Below are 7073 nucleotides of genomic sequence, written 5' to 3' on the forward strand. Positions count from 1 at the left end.
GATGTAGGAAGGATGTTAGGGTTCGAGGCCGACAGTCAAGAAAGAATTCTTGAGACGTCTTTGGTGCAAAAAGGTGATTTGATTAAAGCACCGGGGATGGGACCCGTGGGCCCCAGGGTGGTGAGGGGTGGCTGATTATATACTATGGGGTTGGGGGAGGTAAGGAAAAAGGGAGGTTTCGGGAAAGAACTTTCATATATGAAAGAAGACTCACAGGATACCAGAAGCCTTGCTATTGGCAAGTTAAGGTTGTTTACCCCTCTAGTAAGGCATTAACAGTAAGATAGTTGGGAGCTTCCTGGAGGTTACATTCCTCCTATCACATGTCCTTATCAATGGCGGCAGGTTGAAAAGAAATTTAATTTTATTTACATTTATTAACATTATTTACATTTCCTTCTGCCTCAGCCTCCCTCAATTTTATGGAGGGGAGGGTGATGTTAGGGCTTCAGGAAACCGAGTTAGGGGTCTCTGGAAGTTAGGCTATTGATAAGAAAGCTTCTTCCTTGTAAATCACTAGGACATTTGTAAACGGAGGGAGAGTTAGGTCTTGCAGGATTGTGATCTCTACTTGCCTTCTGTTCCCTCATCAAAAACATCTCAAGAATTCTTTCTTGTCCTTTTGCCCTGGGACCCAAACTTCAAATCACATCATGATCCCTCAGCACACCGTGGCTCCCCATCCCCCGTTCTCAACATCCTTTCACACCGAAAGCCAATTTTTCTCTGGAATTGACTTTTTAGAATTGCAGTTGATACTTTTTGCTTTCACTTGGGAAGAATGGAAATGCACCTGGACAGAAATGCCCCACTGTTTCACAGAGAAAGCTTCTTACTTAGCACCAACCTTGGCAGCTGCTTAGGATGACATCAGGGTTTCTGCAGGTTCTGCTTTGTTACAATATGCCCGTGACTTGTTGCCCTGCCTCCCTTCTCAAACCTCTTCGCAGGAAGACAGCATCCACCTGTTAATATGTTTGACCTTAAAGGGACATAAAGTCTCCGGAGGAAAAATTGCTCTTTGCCACACTCAAGTTCAACACTTAGGGTACTTGATCTGGGAACGAGGGCTACCTCTGGATCCAGGTAGACTTCAAGGCATCCTGACTTTCCCAAAACCTAAAACTAAGTGCCAGTTACGAGGCTTTCTTGGACTGGCTGGCTATTGTCAGAATTGGATTCCAGTCTTCTCTCTTAGGGCTCAATCTCTCTATGCTTTATTAAAATATGATAGCTTGTGGGGGCACCTGGGTGGCTCAGTCGGTTGAGCAGCTGCCTTCAGCTCAGGTCATGATCCTGGGGTCCTGGGATTGAGCCCCGTCATTGACCTTCCTGCTCAGTGGGGAACCTGCTTCTCCTCCCGCTCCCCCCACTTGTGCTCTCTCTCTCTCTCTCTCTCTCTCGTCAAATAAATAAATAAATCTTTAAAATAAAATAAAATATGATAGCCCTAACCCTATTGTTTGGAAAGACGGGGGTGACGCAGTCTTTGAGGCTTTAAAGAAAATCCTAATTATCTACTTCAATTTTTGCCTCTTTGCATGTGAGAAGGAAGAGAATGCCCTTGGTATGCTCATCTAACAGTACGGGTGACGCAGTTCTGGAATGTTGGTGAGGTCCGGAGCCGACGGCCAAGAAAGAATTCTTGAGACATCTTTGGTGCAAAGAGGTGATTTTATCAAAGCATGGGGACAGGACCCGTGGGCAGAAAGGGCTGCTGCATGGGGGGCTGTGAGGGGTGACTGATTATATACTTGGGAGCTGGGGGAGGTCAGGAAACAGGGAGGTTTTCAAAAGGACTTTTATATGCTAAAGAAGACACCCTGGATCCTGGGGGCCTGGCCATTGTCAAGCTCAGGTTGTTTTTCCCTCTAGTAAAGCCTGAACATTAAGACAGTTGGGAGCTTCCGGAGGAAAGTGTTAGTTAACCCTTTGTTTTCCCTTTCCTTAGTTTTAGGGCAGCCGGAGTGCCTGAGGAATGTCACACAGATCCCCCCTGGGAGTGGGAGGGGTCGCGGAGTGTCAGCTCATGCTTTGCCCTCAGCTCGCCTTCTGTTCCCTCATCGCGGGGACCATCATCCACCCAGGGGGTATTAGAGCCGACGGCTGCACCCTGGGGACGTCCGCCTGGCAGCAGAGCCATTCCTGCCACTGCCCTTTGAGTTAAGGCCACTGAGGAAATTGTCTCTCGGGGGTACATCCTTGTATTTTGGCCAAAGGCAAAACTGCAAACATTTATATCCATACATATGTCAGTATGCCTTTGAGGTAGCCCATAATTTTGGGGTGTTCTGGAACCAGCAAAGTTCCCTTACCTCCAACAGGAATAAAATTAAAAACCACTCCTACGTCGATCAAATGTATTAGATGTCATACTTCTGCCGGTTGCTCGAGCCATTATTAAGATCCCGGGTATTCCAGACTCGACTCCCTGGAGGCCAGAATAAACCACTTTGCTGGTATTTCTGCCCCGAATGCTGCTCTCCAGGAAGCCAATCGCCAAACCTCTGTCATGGTCCAAAGGGATGCTCTCCCAAATGATAGTTTGGAAAAAAAACAAAAAAACAAAAACTGAACAGAGACATCCAATAATTGGCCCCAGGAAAGGAAAAACAATATTGGAAATCTAATAATTGTTGGTTTGATAAAAAGAGAGAACTCTGGTTTGGACCAAATAACAATTTGGCCCTACCAGAAATTCTACAAGTCCGACTACTTACCAGTGTATATGCATTAAACCATCAGTCCACTGACACAATGAGAGCATCCCTGAACCAGTGTTGGTGGGAAAATAGTAACAAGGCCACAACGAGTGCCTACTTTGCTCGTCTCACCTGTTCCAAGTACAGTCCTGGGAAACCTGTTTGCATAAATAGATTTCCTATAGCTTCCTTGTCTCATGGGTGTAAATACGTTTTAGTCGTGGTTTATATATTTCTCACCGGACAAAAGCTTTCCTTGTAGACAGGCCACTGTCTCTTCTGTGGCCTAAATTGGTTTAGAAAAGATTATCTCTCCCTGGAACTCCTCTGGAACTTCATAGCAATTGGGGAACCCATTTTAACCAGTCAGGGGCTTCGACAAGACTGCTGTTGGGCTGGTTTTACTTTCATGGGGGCATACCGTCCCCAATTCTCAGGGTTAGTCGAGCACACTGACAGCATCATTAAGGCTCAACTTAAGGGTCGCCTGGCTGGCTCCGTCCGTAAAGCATGTGACTCTTGATCTCAGGGTTGCTAGTTCAAGCCCCACGTTGGCCATAGAGCTTACTTAAAAAAAAAAAAAGACCCCATTTAGGACACAGAATTTGTAGGGACCCTCCAAATGCCTCGGCCGAAAGCCGGGCCATTGGTCTTTTGAAATCTCAGTTGCACCCCCTTTGGAACTCCTAGACTCTCACCCCTTGAGATAGTCATAAGACGTCCGAAGCACTTGACTCCTACCTCTTTTGCCCTACAGTTGATAAAGGAGATAGACTTCAATATTGTAAAGACCTAATTGCTTTGATGAAAAAATAACCATCCTAGGGGCACCTGGGTGGCTCAGTAGGTTAAGCATCTGACTCTTGGTTTTGGCTCAGGTCATGATCTCTCAGGGTCATGGGATCCAGCCTGAGCTGGGCTCTGCACTGAGCGTGGATCCTCCTTGAGATTCTCTCTCTCTCTCCCTCTGACCCTCCTCCCCTGCTCCTGCACTCTCTCTTAAAGAAAAAAAAAAAAAGCTTTAGCAGAACAATCTTTTCACAATGCACTCCCTGGTGTGCGAGGGGTGGCGTGGGGCCATGACCTTAAGCATCACACCTTGCATGCTGGTGATTTCATCTATTGGAAACCCCTCCGGAAAGGCTCCCTTCAACCTCACTGGAAAGGCCCTCCTCAGGTGCCGCCAGCCACCCTCATGCCACCAAACTCCAGAGAACAGACTCTTGGATTCACATGACACATCTAAAGAAAGCACCAAACCCTGGCAGGGTCTGCATGCCATCTGGTGACGCTGATGTGTAGGTAAAGATTTCTCAGAACTGACGCAGATGACTTCCGCCAAGGCAGCTTCCCCAAGATATCCAGAACAGGCCTGTAGCCTTTTCCTCACTGTTGTTTCTTCTTTCTTTCATGGAGAGACAGTGCCCTCGTCCGCATTTCTGAAGCCCTTGCGAAAGGGGGGATACCTCTTCTTTTGAATATGGACCTTCAGAAATGGTTTCGTTCTGATCCAGTGACAAATTAAGTTTTTGCTTGCTTTTCCTTTTTTTTTTTCTTTGTTTAGATTTTATTTATTCATTTGAGAGAGAGCGAGAGAGAGAGCACAGAGGGAGAGTGAGAGGGAAAAGCAGACTCCCCCCTGAGCAGGGAGCCCCATGCGGGACTCGATCCCAGGACTCCGGGATCATGACCTGAGCCACCCAGGCACCCCTCAATTGCTTTTTCTGAGGGGTTAGAAGGTTCAGAATTCACCAAAATCTTTTCTTTCATGTGAACTCTTAACTGACTTCACGGTGTCAGAACTTGCAAACTTGCCGGCTGTATTATTCGAGAGCATTTGTTTCCAAACAGTTCTTTGGAGGTAACTGAAGTGTTGCTGTTTTGCCAAAAGTTCATTAGCTACTGCCTCTTGTTTATGCCTGCATCATATCTTCCCAAATGCATACCCCCAATTTTCCCCAAATAATTCCTTCAGGGCACTCCTGTAGTATTTACAATTCTGCTGTCATGGCCCCTTTAAGCAGGGACTTCCAGGAGGCAGATGTGACTCTGGGTTTGCCTCCATAGGGAGAACTTTTCTCCCCTGTCTGAATTAGTGCCAAGAAATATTTTTAGTTGGAGATTTTCAGATCTAGGGTCCCGGTTTAGAACCGTCACACAGTTTGGAGTTGTTATGTTACTTTCTTTTCTTTTTTTTTTTTTTTTTATTTGAGAGAGAGAGTGAGCACAAGAGGAGGGAGTGGGAGAGGGAGAAGCAGACTCCCCGCCGAGCAGGGAGCCCGATGCGGGACTCGATCCCGGGACTCCAGGATCATGACCTGAGCCGAAGGCAGTCGCTTAACCAACTGAGCCACCCAGGCGCCCTGTTATGTTACTTTCGATTTCTGTAATTGCTGCCTTTGTAAAAGTGACGTACCCAATAAGGAGATGATCTCCAGTGCTTACGATCTTGATAAATATGGGCTACCTATGGGAAGTGCCTGAGTGTTCTCCCCAGACCCACCCTTGCTGCTCCAATATGACCTCAGTAGGTTTCCATTCTGTTGAATTGCCGTTTGAGCAGTTATGGGGCATGACATCCAAGGAAAGAGACTTCCTGACATCAAGAGACACAAAGTCAATGGATTAAGAAAATCTGACTTTTGTTTTCAGATTTATTTATTTGAGAGAGAGAGAGAGAGAGTGTGGTGAGTTGGGAGAAGGGCAGAGGGAGAGAGAGAAGCAGATCCCCCTCTGAGCACACAGCCTGATGCAGGGCTCAATCTCATGACCCCGAGATCATGACCTGAGCTGAAATCAAGAGTTGGATGCTTAACCAACCGCCCACGCGCCCCAAGAAAACCCAACTCTTGATCAGCGATGCCTTTGCAGAAAGAGCTTGATCCAAATGGGGAAATGTGAAAATTAATAGAGAAACCTCACAAAAAGTAGAGTGGGGGAGCCCTACCTCTCAAAGTCAATTACAATAAGTGTCAATTACAGCCCCAACAGAAGAATCCTCAACAAGAAAGAATCATCAACTAGACACCCCAACAGGAAACAGTGGACATGGCATCTCCTACAAGAAACTGACTATCCCAGCAACCTAGCCAATGAGAAACCATCATCACCCTGAACTCCTGCTTCTCCCCAATGGACTTTAGTTCAAAATAAGCCCTCCCAACTTCCTCCTTCCCATAAAATAATGTACCTCTCCTTTGTTTATTGGACATGCCTATGATTTGGCCGCAGCCTGCATGTCCCAAATTGTGGTTCCTTTGCTATTCACGAATAAATCCATTTTGCTGGTAAAATAACTGGCTGTTTAATTTTAAGGTTAACGACACCTACGATGGAATATTGCTGGGCCATAACAAGGAATAAAGCACTGACACGCTACACCATGGATGAACCTCAAAAACACGGTGAGTACGAGAAGCCAGACACAAAAGGTCACGTGGTGCACGATTCCATTTATATGAAATGTCCAGGACAGGTGAGTCTATAGAGATAGGAAGCAGATTGGTGGTTGCCAGGGGCTGGGGGAGAGGAAAAGGGGAGTAACAGCTAATGGGGAAGGGGTCTCCTTTTGGGGTGATGGGAATGTTCTGGAACTAGATAGAGGCGGCGGCTGCGCAACATGGTGAATGTGCTATCTGCCACTGAATTGTTCACTTTCAATGGTTCATTTCTTGTTATTTTAACTGAATTTCCTCTCAGTTAAAAAAAGAAAACCTGAGGATGCCATTCACCAACTGGGGGTGGCCTGCGGATGCTCCCCAGGCGTCTTCCAGCTAGAGGATTTCCCCCCATTTCGCAGATGAGGAAACTGAGGCACAGCCAGGCCCCTCCCCTGACCCCCCCATGCCCTTTTGTCTTTGGAGGAGAGTAGGAGGATTAGAGTGAAGGTCAAGTCCTGCTTCCTGCTTCCCCGGCTCCATCCGGCACCGGCTTGGTCCTCGGGATCTGCGTGGGCTCAGGGTCCTCACGTGTCCATCGGGATCTAGGGCTGTCCACTGAGCTCAGACCTGCTTCCCACCAGAGTGTGCTGGTTACCTCACCTGTCCTGGGCTCCACTCAGGCCACCCCTTGCCCACGCGCACCATCCCCCCACCCTGGCTTCCCACTGCTGGGTGCTCCTTCTATATTAGGTTCTCTCCAAAGGGCGCAACCTCCCGACAGCCCCCCAAGTGAGGTGGGTTGCAGAAGCTAAGAGGAAGCTGAGGCCAGGGAGGTTAAGTCACTTGCTCAAAGTCACACACAGCCCCTGGTGGCCAAGTGGGCTCTACACCCAGGCCTTTTGGCTTCATAGCTTCATGGCTTCCAAGAGCCCTGTCCTGCTCACAGCCATGTCCCAGCTGCCTGGCGTCCAGTAGGTAGTCAATCAATGTT

Source organism: Halichoerus grypus, chromosome 1 (assembly GCF_964656455.1).
Source record: "Halichoerus grypus chromosome 1, mHalGry1.hap1.1, whole genome shotgun sequence".
In the NCBI taxonomy this organism is placed as follows: Eukaryota; Metazoa; Chordata; class Mammalia; order Carnivora; family Phocidae; genus Halichoerus; species Halichoerus grypus.